General features: G+C 47.9%; 1 long non-coding RNA gene across 2 annotated transcripts in view; it reads left to right on the top strand.

The window, feature by feature from the left end:
• LOC127678928 (uncharacterized) overlaps nucleotides 1-13,198 on the top strand; it is a 92,025-nt gene that overhangs the window by 8,781 nt on the left and 70,046 nt on the right. The window lies entirely within an intron of this gene.

Here is a 13,198-nt window from a genome sequence, read left to right as displayed (position 1 = left end):
GCCCAGAAGCTGGAGCTGGGAGAGCTTCTCTCTTGACTGAAGGCTGGCAGCAGAGGTGTGGCACAGCAGCAGTGCAGTCACTGCCCCTGTCAGCAGGGGACTTGGCCCCAGAGCGCATTTACAATATTTGCATTGCTAACCAACATCTGACAATCCTGACATCTCACCCAGTGATGCTGGTTATTGAGTCCTAGCTAGATTCTCTCTTGCATTGAAGGCAGGTCACAGGTCAGAGCTGTCTCTGGGGATTGACTGTTGTCTGCTGGAGAGCATTGGCTTCCTCTCTAGTTCTTTCTTTAAAAGACAAATGCCTCTGAACAGAGCACATCTTGCCCGCCCACCGCTAATTGTCAGCCATTTGTGCCCCTCCCTGCTTTCCACCCCTTGTCCGTCCAGGCCCCCTTCAAAATAACCAACTCGGATTTCCGGATTGTTTGACTGGGTGGTGCTTTCCTGAGTTGCTTACATGGAGGAAGGGAGGAGGCTTGGGGAGCAGGGGTCAAGTTCAGTGCGAGCTTCTGAAAAACAGTGTTGATTTCTTTGGAGGAAGCCAACCCGGAAGGCCTGACTAGCTACAGGAGGAGGTCAGAGTGGAGGTGAAGGTGAAGGTTTAGGAGTTGCCATTTGTGAGCAGTGACGTCATGAGCAGGCCTTACCCAGGGAACGGGATCTGGAAGGACAAGTGGGTCTGGGGCTCGTCCTGTGAGAAAGAGAAAAATGGGGAAGAGTTGAGAGAAGTGATGGATACAGGAGTCCCAGGAGCAGGACTCACATTCCAGCGTCATCGCAAGCTCCCAGGAAGAGCCTGGAACTCGCTAGAGGCAAAGCAAAAACCGCACTGAGAGTTGTACACTGGGGCAAAGTTAGAGAGAACCCACTTCTCGGATTAGCTAAAAGAAACATCAATTTGCATTGATTTACAAAGTGATTGGAAAGCAAGTGTAGACAGTCCTTCCCATTCTTCTGCCAAGAGGCAGCACAGGAAGCCACTGGACCCTAGGGCCTGGTCACTAGGATTAAGATCCTAGCTCTGCTGGCCTGGAACTCCGTGATCACAATCAGGTGAATGGCCCGCTTCCTGTCCCTATACAATGATGAGGGTTTCCGTCTGTTTCATGGGAACAAATGGAACACTTGGGCTGAGTACTAAGCACAGTACCTCCTGCATGGTAGGGGGGAGAAAAGAACTCCATTAGGCTCACAGGCACAGCAGCAGCGGGGAGAGGCTCTCCAGCTGGTACTGTTAGAATCAGAAAGCAACAAGAAGCACAGTAAAGTGAGGTGACCCCAAACAATGTGTGTGGTGTGTGTCTTAAAAAACCCGGGGAAACCCCCAGAAATATCCTGCACATTTCATAATAAAGAGCTGATAAAGGTTTGCAGCTGTAGGTGTGTTTAACGTGGTTTAAACTTTAAACAGTTTGCGTGTGGATTGAAACATTACATTCTACCCTACAGGTTGGATTATTTCTGTTTTCTTTTGTTCTGTTTTTTGAGATGGTCTGTAGCCCAGGCTAGCTTAAACCTCCTGCTTCTGCCTCCTGATTCTAGACATGCCACCCCACTTAGCAACATGTATAACCTTTATGTCTTTCTGTGCCCGTTAAACTGTTGACTAGGGATGTAGTTCAATGGTAAAGGATTCACTTAGCATAAGCCAAGTCTCCGATCCACCTGGTACTACAGATACACAGGGAGAAAAGCATCAAAAATAAAAACATTGTGGCTGAGGAAATGACTTACTTCAGTCCCAGATCTGAGTCCTGATGTCCAGAGGACTTAGACACCACCCACGCCCCTTGACCCCCACACCCCCCATTCCTCCTGGTGCCATGAACCAGCCCAGGCTCCCTGGACCTCAGTACTTAGAGAAACGACCATGGAGGGAGCCAAGGCTCTCTAGCAGACAAGTCGGTCCCCAGGGGCAGCTCTGACCTGTGACCTGCTAACAATGCAGAATCTAATTAGGGTGCAGTCGCTACCCAGCAGAACCCAGCCCAAACTGCTGACCCACAGAGCCACAGCTAAACAAGTCATGGTACTTTAAGCCAGCAAGTTTGGGGTTGACTTGATATGCGACAGAAGCGTACATGCTGCAGATGCTATATCCCATGTGCCAACAGCACATTTGAGCCACCTGTCTTCATAACCACTGTGGGATGCGGGGGTAGGAGCCCACAGGTCTAAGTAAAAAAAGAAAAATCAGGTCATTGAAAATTTGGATAGAGGAAGATAGGAGATACATGGAAACACACACACACACATATAAATTATAGATATATAGATATATATATATGAGATTTATATATAGGTTTACCATATATACATATATGTATATATGTATATATATGGTGTGTATGTAAACTGTAAAATATGATATACACAATTATATATCATACAGTTAATATATACAAAAAGAAAGTAGATTTTTAAAGTGGCTTTTAACATTTCTCTTAAGAGGCTGTACCCAAGGCTATAACTACTGAGGTTATACATGCTCTTCATATGAATGGAACAGAGTGCTCATGTGCTTATTGGAGTATTTATACTTCTTCCTCCTCCCCCAAACCATTTTGCTTTAGCCCCTTGCTCAGTTTCTCCACACTGCTCTTCTTCAGAACTTCTTCCAGCCTGTGGAGACTCAGGCCGCCACCACCCATAGTTAAGGATTTGCCAGGTACAGGATGCACAGATGTGAGCTCCTCAGAAATTTCCATCCTTCTGCTGAGAGCCCCTGGACATTCGCCCAGTCCCATTTCTTCCTGAGGAGGGTGGAACGCTTCTTACAGGAAGCTGTGGACATGGAGCCCTCATTACAGTATGGAGGTCAAAGGCACTTTATTGTCCATTGTCCTTAAGAGGCCGTAAGAGGAAAAACAGGTATACACATTTAAATCCTTTCAGTGTTGTTCCTGCAAATATAGCATCAACTGGTATTGAACCTGCAAGTGAGCAGGGGTTGACCAGTTACCCAGATCACAGCAGTCCTTGGGTAGATGTCGCCATGACAACTGATGGTTCACCCAAGGCCTGTAAGGAGTGGTAGCAGGGCCAGTTCTTGGTTATTTCTTTCCCAGAGGCCCTCTTTCCTGTACATAGACCTGAGGCTCCTGGGGAAGAGGGCGTTGACTGCAGCAGCCAAAGAACTGAAGAACATGAGCTTCATCTCTGCAGTCCCGCCTCCATTGTCCATTCTTACAGTCAAAGGCAAGCTTTCCTCAGCATGAGGTGTGCCTGTGCTGGCTTTGAAAGGCAGCCAGACACCTAAAGCAGACATGGAGGCTGTCTGACTCTGACTCCACTGCCTGCCTTTAGATTCCTTTCCCCAAAATGGGCTGCCTTGTGTAGCCTGAATAGAAAAACTGAGAGGAATTCATGCCTCAAGAGAAGAATTATCTAGTCTTACTGCACCTCAATATGCCAAGGCTGGTTGATATCCATGGGAGGCCTCTCCTTTTCTGAGGTGGAGGGCTGGGGGTGAGTGAGGTGAGAGTGAGGGACTTGGTGGAGATGAGGGAGGGGAAGCTTTGATCAGGCTATAAAGTAAGTAAATAACATTTTTTTTTAAAGGCAGCCCCATGCTACTGGAGGTCCAATGTGGCTTTGCTTCCCTTGGTTTAATTGGCAGCATTATCACGATTTTGCAGCAAGTGTTTGTGCTTAAGACAAGTATAATGAACTTAAAGTGTGGGCAGAATTAAGGGAGATTAAGGTTTGGCTGATAGCTCTGGTAGACCCGCCCTTTTCTGAAGTGACTGTGGAGAGAGAGAAGGTGGGTGGGGGAGAGACTGGGAGGAGAGGAGGGAAGGGAAATGTAGTCAAGATGCAATTAATATATGAAGGAAGAATAAATTAATTTAAACAAAGACTGAAAAATGAAAAAACAAAGAATAAAAGCGAGACAAGTGAGAAGAGAGAGAGAGAGAGAGAGAGAGAGAGAGAGAGAGAGAGAGAGAGAGAGAGAGAGAAGCAAGCCGGATGGCAGAGGCATGGCAGTGTATGGCTGTGACCCAGGGTGGGGCCCTGGTGGAAGAACTGTGTTTGGCCTCTGACACACAAGGCACACTCTGGGAACAAGACCGTCGCACAGCCGGACCCTTCACCTCCAGGCTCCAGTTTCCTATTAGTGAGGAACAAGGCTAGGAGCCATTGCCTCAGCAGGTAACGCTGCTGAGCTGAGCTCAATCCCCAGAACCCACGTCAAAGTGAAAAAGGAAGGCACCAACTTCACAATGCCACTCTGACTTCTGCCTGTGTGCTGTGAAACGTGTTCCCTGCCCACTGAATGAAGCGCGCACACGCACACACATTCACACACACACACATTCACACACACACATTCACACACACACATTCACACACACACACATTCACACACACACACATATTCACACACACACACACACACACATATCAATAAACAGACAAATAAAATGTAAAGATCAAGGTTCCCAGTAATCCTTCTGGCCTCAGAAATTCTATTTTTGCTATTCTATATTTAAGACCAAGGGCTAGGTCTCTTGGGAAAGGTCACCGAGTACAATGGAATCCACTGAGAGGGAAGTGAAGGTTCCTACCCACACGCTGCTGTCCATAAATGCTTTTGGCAAGTCCAGAATCCAGCAATTAGTAACTGGGCCCAGGCACCCTAATGAGATTCAGACTGAGCGTCAAAGAAGAAATTCTTCCACTGACTAATCGGGTTAGTGAAGCGAAGAGAAGTTGTACACACTGAAAAATACTCCACAAATAGACTTCTAGCAAGTAAACGTGGTGGGGTGCACACCGCATGGCTCTACTTTATCTTTTAAAAAAAGCCTCTGACTTAACACCAATGTGCAGCCTTTGAAGGCAAATGAGGGTGAATGTGTTTAGACAGGGAAAGTCCGCCGAAGGCTGGGCGGCTGCGCAGAGCTGAGGCACAGTTAGGCAGGGAGGGCATTTTGTTTTATCTGCTATTTGGGGCGGGGGGAGGAGTCATGCCTTACTTTTCTTTTCCTGATTGTCTGTCTGTCCGTCCATCCGTCCATCCATCCATCCGTCTTTTGTTTGTTTCTGTGATGGGAATGGAACCTAGGGTTTTGAGCACGAGGCAATCTTGTGTGGCTGCCCACACTCCCACTCCTGGGTTTTTTCTCGGCTGGTTTGGGTCAGGAAGGCCTTGCTTCCTGAATGCTAGTAAACGGGGCACAGTCCCCAGGGCCTGAATTGGCTCTCAGACCTACAAGCTTTGTGATATTGAGTTACTTAGCCTCTCTATGCCTCGGTCTCCTCATCTGCCAAACACAGGCAATGTATGCTTCACAGGATTATTGGAGCACATAAACAAATTGATAGATGGCCTCGTCAGGGTGACTGACATGCGGTATGTACTCTGTGTGTGATTGATGGGGCTGCTATATGCAGAACACTGGCAGTTCTCCCAACAGCTGCCCTTGCCGTACCCCGAGAACCAGCGCCCCTGAGGCAGTGTCCTAGCACCTGTGTCTTGAACATCCCCCAGCAGACCTCAGGGAAGACTTTGTGTGGCACACGAAGGTATCCTTTGTGTCAGAAACAATAAAATTGTCATTTTATATGTAGGTGACATGACTGATGCATAGCAATGAGGAGACTTGTCCAAGGCTGAAACAAGTTCTTAGTCCGTGGGCAGTTAGTTGAGAGCCAGATGCAGCTGGTGCCCCCTGCACACCTGGCCAGCTGCTTAACAGTGTTCTCTTGTCTTGCCAACAGGTTCTCAGTATTTCATAGGGGAAATGGGCTAGAAACCGGGAACTGGGGGGGTGGGGGTGGGGTTTTCACCTACACTCTGCCACAGGCCTTTAGATACATAAGAGGTTTATGTGGATCTCTATTTTCTTTAGTTTGCTTAGCAGGCAAAGTGAAAACCGTACAGTCATCCATGTGCCCAGGCTCTCCATTCAAGAATTCGACCAATGTTGGGCCAACAGTGTTGGAGGGAACTGTGTCTGTATGTATCTGAACATATACAAATCGCTTCCTGTCGCTGTTTCCTACCAATGCAGTACACCAACCAATGACACAGCAGAGGTTACACGTTAGCTACGTGACATGGGAGGTGCAACGTGACTTGAAGCACGCATAAGATGGATGAAAATGCTCTGTCATTGTGAATAAGCGACCCAAGCATTCTCTGACTTGCTCATCTGAAGAGGAAGGAAGGTCCTGAGGACCCTGAGGGGGCAGTTCTATTTCCCCGCAAGAAGTGAGCATCACCTTGTGTGTTCTTAGGACACCGTCAAAACTACCCAGAGCCCAGGAAGTGTAAAGACTCTCCCTGAGCAGAGTGTGGTACTCATCAGCCCCATGCTGCCCAGGCAAGACATAGAATTCCAGATTCTGGTCCCAATTTGTCATTCCTGTTCCTGATCTTCCGGCCTCTGCTGGGTGACAGGTGGTCAACAAGCAGCAAATTCCTTTGGCTAAATTACCCAGGGCTGATGTCTGTGGCTTAACCTACTTACCTGCCCTGTCAATGCTGCTGTGAAAGTCCCTGGCAGTAGATAGGCAGCTGCAAGTGGCAGAAAAGGAGACCACAGGAGCATAAGCTGCCTGTAGAAAGGAAAGGATGAGCAGATGGTAGGGGAAACCTGAGGAGTCTCTTTGGGCCAGTCAGCAGCAGAAAGACTGATGCTTTCCTCCAGTGAGCAGGAACTATGGCAAACCCGGAAGCTGGCATACTGAACTCTCAAAGGACGCAGGACCACAGGGCAGGAGGACAGGAGAGGCCCCTGCAGTTGAGGATCTGGAGACAGGAAAATGAAAAGTGGAGAGAGGAGAATTTCTAGGGGCTCAGCCAACCAAAAGGTCCTCCACAGGGTGCCTTACAAATGAAACCAGGGCTGGGGGTGGACTTGGCTAGCATACTTGAGTCCTGGTTCAATCCCCGGGGGGGGGTGGGGGGGGGAGGATTCCTTAAAAAAAATGAAACCAACTATTGTTCTAGGGGCAGCCTGGACAGTGGATGCCACCAGTACTTATTCATTCTGTCATTCATTCACTCAGCACTCATTCGTTCATTAAGTACCTGCCCTAGGCAGAGTACTACACCAGGTGCTAGGATGAACTCATTCCACTCTAGTGATTGACATCTGTAGGAGGAAAAAGACAAGAAAGCCAATTGGCTCAGCTAGAGAGGTAGAAGGGGTGCATACGGGATAGAGCAATAGCTTCTACAAGAAATCTTTGGTGGAGAAACCTATTCCAAACAGCCAGAGCAGGACTTTCAAGGCCTGCATTGAACTGCCAGCTGGTATACCACAAGGGTCTGCCATTTTGCTTGGTGCTTGGCATACTCCAGGTTTCGGTGAAGTAAAATAAATTCAAAGCCAAGGTGTATTTGCTTGGGTTCCCAAAGGCCTCGTAGAGACACTTTCTCCCCCCGGGTCCTGTGTAGCCCAGCGTGTGTCTAAACCAGCATGTCTTAGTGTGATGTCAAATCACAATTCTACATAAAGCGGTAACACATAGGAGTATAGGGGAGGCCAGAGAATAAGAACCATTTGCTGTTGGTCATGAGCAATAATCTCCACTTTATGTTTATGAACAATTAGAAGAAGAAGCTCAAAGGCTCTAGATAGTGATGAAAGGTATCTTGAGAGTCTGCCTGAGAGTCCACGAGGTGGAGTATGGTGGAAAATAAATGTGATACTCCTGACCTAAACACCACAGCCACCTCTCTCTCCTCTTCCTCTTGTCTTCTAACCACATGAAGAGTAGAAAACTCTTAGAAGGTATTGACAATGCAAACAGTCTGGGTCCCTGAAGACTGCACAGAATAGAGAACCCCCTGTATACACACACACACACACACACACACACACACACACACACACACACACACCATCCCCAGCAACTGTAACACATGAGTCTTTCTCTACGACTCTGAAGTAATGTGAAATAGCCTTCCATTGGGTTCAGACACTAAAACTGGGTTTTGTCTCTGGCAGGAACTCGCATTTCTTGCTCTGACTAATATGGCATTTGAACTGTTGTTACTGCAGAAGAAAACCCTCCCAACGCTTTTAGCATCTTTTAACTCCCCTGCCTCCGTCTATTTGTGATACATCAACACAAGAACATGCAAATTTTAAGCTAAATCCTAGATACATGTCAACCCACATCCAAGCTACTGCTTGTCAGAGCACTTCAGAGGCCGCAGCAAGAGAGGGTGGGAGGACCTGGCCATGTGATGGGAACAAAATGCTCGGAGACAGAACCTTGGCATCTAAAGAAGATCACAAAGACCAAGTTCAAAATCGTTGGCAACAGTGCGTGGTTGTACTTCTAAGCTGGAACACTCACCTGTTCAGAGCAGAACACAGGGAACATCGCTGGAGTTACACAAGCCCTGCTGGAAGGAAGCAACAGAACTAAGTGAGGCCGAGGGGAGGGGTGCCTGGGTAGGAAGACACCAGCCAGGCAAATCCAGCAAGGGAGCAGGAGAATGTGCACCTCTTCCTCAGGGCTGAGATGCCTCCATGTAGCCATAACCCCATACCTGCTATAATGGGGACCCCAAGACACCCCTAAGATGGGATATCTTGGCAGCCTTTATAAAAGCGATAGGGGGGGGGGGTCTTTGCTTACTCCCCAGACTCGTTTCCGGAAATCCCTGGGCTATCAGGGAAACATGGAGGCATCTATGTCACCTGACCTTCCCACACCAGCAAACGCCGTGGCCCCTTGGGGCACTTGTGCTGGGTGAGGAAGACCTGCAAGAGAAGAAGTGCTTGGGAAAGTGTGACAAACAAAGGGAGGAGAGCAGAGGAGCGAAGGGGACCCTGAAGAGCAGCCATCACAGAGTGGAGCAGGCTATGGAGAGGTGGGGAAGGCAGCCCTGGTGAAAGGCAGCTCTCAGGGAGGCAGGCTCCAGCCCACAGTACCCACAGAAGGCTCTTGATCACAGCCTTGGGGGCGGCTAGTTGTGGTCCCTGCTGTCGGGTAACACTGCAAATGCCAATGAGTGTTCCTAGTACAGGGCCCTGAGCCCAGCAACAGAGATGGGCTGGGTAAGTCAGGCTTCTGTAGTTCAGAGAAAGATCAAGACTCTGGAATACCTGATCCTCAGGCAGGGGCAATAAGGATACATGCACCGTGTCATGGTGTTTGACTACAGGGTGTGTGAAATCAATATAGCTAGGCTTAATATCTGTGGGTCTATATTCTGTGATTCCACTCATCCGCAATCACAAATGTGGAAACACACTACATCCAGAGTAGTGTGTAAATCACTACACATTACTACAATACAGTAGTACAGTAGAGAAGTCCAGATTACACTTCTATTACTTGAGGCATTCTAAGTCAATAAAGGTGAAAAAGCACAGAGCAGATGTGTGTAGGCTCTGTGCAAATGTACCATTCTGTACAATGGACTTGGACGCCCACAGATTTGACTATTTGTGGGAGTGTGCTAGAAACAATGCTTTTCAAATATCAAGGGCAGGCTGTGCATTCAAAGGACATGCTAGACCCTTGGGACACCAAATGGTGAGAAAATGCCTTTAAAAGTGTGCCTTGGGGGACTCAGGAGATGGCTCAGTAGAGAAAGTGCTAGATGTGCAAGTATGAAAACTTGAGTTCAGATTACCAACACCCACATAAGAAGCCGGGCCTGAGGATGCACGTCGACAATCCTTGCATTGATGAGGCAGAAACAGATGGATCCCTGGAGCTCCCTGGCCAGCTAGCATGCCTGAGGTTCAATAAGAGACCATGCCACAAAAAAAAAACAAGGTGGAATACAATTGAGAAAGCCATCAGCCTTGACATCTAGCCTCTACATGTGCACACACACACACATGCACACATATGAAAAGAGTGTGCCTTGATGCACAATGTCTGCCAAGCCCCTGCCACACAGAAACAACCAGAATATAGAGACCCACGAAGATGAGGAGAATACATGTAGCAAACTATACCCAAAGCACTACAAATCCTTGGTGTGCGAGCAAAGGGCCTTTTGATTCCTCTCCTCCATTATGAAAGAAAACAGAACATGTAAGAAACATAAACTTGAGTTCAAACAAACAAGGCGAGAGTAGCCCATGGACAGACTCCTTGCCTGGACTGTGAGGCACATGGGCATGTGGTTTCTGAGTCCAAGCTCATATCCCCACTCTCATCCTATGGCCCTGGCCACACACCGTGTTGAGAGTGCTGCTGGGTCCTGATGCAGGACCTGTGCCTGGCCTGCCCAGGGGCTCCTCCATTGGGTTCTTCTTTCTCCAGCCTCGGCATGGCCCACCTGTCTCCGCTCCAGACCAGCTGCATGGAGAGCTGACTGACCACGGCCAGCCTGGCCGGTGACTCTCATGTCATTACCACTTGGGTTTGTTTGGTTTTTTTTTTTGTTGTTTTTGTTTTTGTTTTTTTTTTTTTGCCACATGCTCAATACTAATATTACGGTTTTAATATTTACTAACAGTAGATGGCATCTTATTTGCCTGCTGTCCATCCAACATGGACAATTTAACAACTGTCTGGTCTTCATTGAGGTATACCTCTGGATTTTAAAGATGGCATAAAAAGGACTGTGAAGCATTGGTAATCTTCATATTGATAACATTTAGAAGAAAGAATATCACTTCTCAGTCTTTTGGTGAAATATCATTTTTCTTGACATTGGGCTAGAAAGCAATTTTCAAAAAGATTTAATTTGTGTTTATGTGTAGGCGTGTCTTGCTTGCCTGTGTGTGTATGCGCCACATACGTACATGCTTGATACCAGAGGAGTTCAAAAGAAGGTGTGAGAGGCCCTGAGACACAGACGCTTGTGAGCCACCAGGCAGGTTCTGGGAACGGAACCCAGGTTCCTGTACAAGCAGCCGGCGATCTTAGCCACGGAGCCGTCTCTCCAAGCCCCACATTTGTAAAAATTAAAATTAATTGCATTTGTTTCTCTTGAAGACTGTCTCTGCTAGAATCTTTTCAATCCCACCTGTGGTCGGTTTTCACTGGGCAGTGGGGATCTAGGTGGGATTTTTTTTTTTTTTTTGGAACAGGAATGGTGACTGCCTTGTCCCCAACACCCACCGAGCACCTGGTGCATGGAGCAGGCTAGTACACAGGGATTCTCTCTGTGTCTCTCATCTTTCTGTCTCTCTCTGTCAGTCCTGCCTTGCTTTCCTTCCCCTTCCTGGTGACATCATTGTTATTAAGACTCCGCCCCCTTCCTTATCTACTCACTTCAGCCTGGCTTTACTTACATGCTTTTTCAGTAGATATTAAACCTGTTTGCCACTGTCATCTGAAGAACCTTAATCATATTCTAAAATAGTTAAAGCATTTAAGGGGCCCACTGTGTTAGTCCTCCTTTCAATGCTGTAATGAACTACGAGTGGTCTAAACTATTTAGCTCACTGTTCTGCAGGGATGCCTGCCTCTGCTTAGCTCTAGGCCCTCTCCCCACAGCACACCACAGACACTGGTGGGAAAGTGAGGAGTAGGAGGAAGGTTCACTCCTCGAAGCAGGAAGCAGAGGGGAGCTCACAATCTTTCCTCAGGGCCATGTCCCCACCTGACCTAAGGACTCCCACAGAGCAGCACCTCTGAAAGGTTCACACCACCTCAACTCCACAGTGAGGACCAGGTCTCCAACACAGGGATCCACCAGGGACGGGTCACAGTCCGGCCATGGTATGCATCCTGTGGGCACACTGAATATTGAAATTAATGAGAGATTGCTTACAAAAGAACAGGGAAACAGCACAAAGACCACGTGAGCTAAAGGCTCAGGTGCCACAGGCCTGATAGGAAGTAATGAAACAACAGGCAGTAGGTCTTTCCTCCTGATTAGCTCGGACCAGCCCCACTAGAGCATCAAGCTGCAACAGCCTGCACACATGCAAAAGAGGAGGCATCAGCTAGTCACTTTCCCCAGCAATTTAGTGAGCGTCAGCCTGTGTGCTGGAGTCAGGACAGAGTTGAGGACTAGACAGACAAGATGAGCCACGCCCCACAGCTGGTGTGCATGTTAGCATGCAGACCCCGCTTTCTGTTGAGGTCTAAAGCTTGTGGGGCAGGGGCTGAAGCTGGTCAGTGACTTCTCCTGAGAGTCATTTTAGGATTTTTACGAATTATGGCTATTAAGGGCAAATCTCTACAGAAACAAAACAGAGGCTAGGAAGTTGATTCCAGAGACCCACCTCAAAAGGAATATGGCAAGTGGGTACAAACGCTGTAGCAAGCAGTTATTCCGGAGTGCCGAGTCCCCCGCATTCCAGCGTGTCGGCCCCATAAGACAGCTCCAATCTCACATGTTGTACATCCAAACCTAGGAAATGGTAACACTGTATTTTTCAGAGAGTGAAAGAAAGAAGGTTGAATACCAGGATTCACGCAGCAAGAGTACAAGATACGCCCTTGGAGATACTGTGGCCAGTGTGCTATTTGGCCCAGAATAAAAGGCAAAGCAAAAGATCCATGAGAAAAGACCACCCTCCTCTGAAGGTCCTTAAACTCTGCAGCATTGCAGGGCAGATAACCACACACATCCTCTTTTTGTTAGCTTTGACCATGCCTGACCGCTTTCTAGAAACTGCTAGTATTGCCGTGTGGATTGGCTGCTTGGAGCTGAGAGAAAGCAGAGACAGCCTGAGCAACGGGTCTGATGTAACTTCTGCAGACAGAGCGGTACCGGGGCACAGGAGGCCACCCGCAGGACTATGGCACTGAGGGGACCCGATGAAGCCACGGTGCAAGTTTCCGGGCAAATGTATAATCAGTCCCTAGCTTATGAATTATATAACAGTAAATTTGTGTTCATTGAGCTTCTGTAAAAGAAATGTGTGTGCTAGACTCTAGGCAGTCTTAGGAAAGGAGGAAGCCCTTCTTAATGAGTGGGGTTTGTGTAGGTACACACACAATGACGTTATCAAAGTTCATTCATCTAGTCTACAAAGGTCCGTTAGTGATTACAAAGTCAGTGCCTGGGTTACAGAAATGAAGAAAACCAGGATCCCCGGCTGTAAGAAAACTACGGTCTTGTCTGAGAGTCGATGACATATGAGCAAATGATTAGGGTGTCACATAATAAAGACAGACAGTTGGAAGCTCTCCTGTGGGCTCAATAACAAATCCCACTGAGGAGTAGGTCAAGGAAGGCTCCTCGAGGTGGAGATGTTCGTGGGCTATCAAGGGTGAGTGCGAGGTTACTGGGCAGCAGAGGGTACGG

This window comes from Apodemus sylvaticus, chromosome 2 (genome assembly GCF_947179515.1).
Source record: "Apodemus sylvaticus chromosome 2, mApoSyl1.1, whole genome shotgun sequence".
Lineage (NCBI taxonomy): Eukaryota > Metazoa > Chordata > Mammalia > Rodentia > Muridae > Apodemus > Apodemus sylvaticus.
Note: the sequence above shows the minus strand (reverse complement) of the source record. Positions and strands in the feature narration are given on the sequence as shown.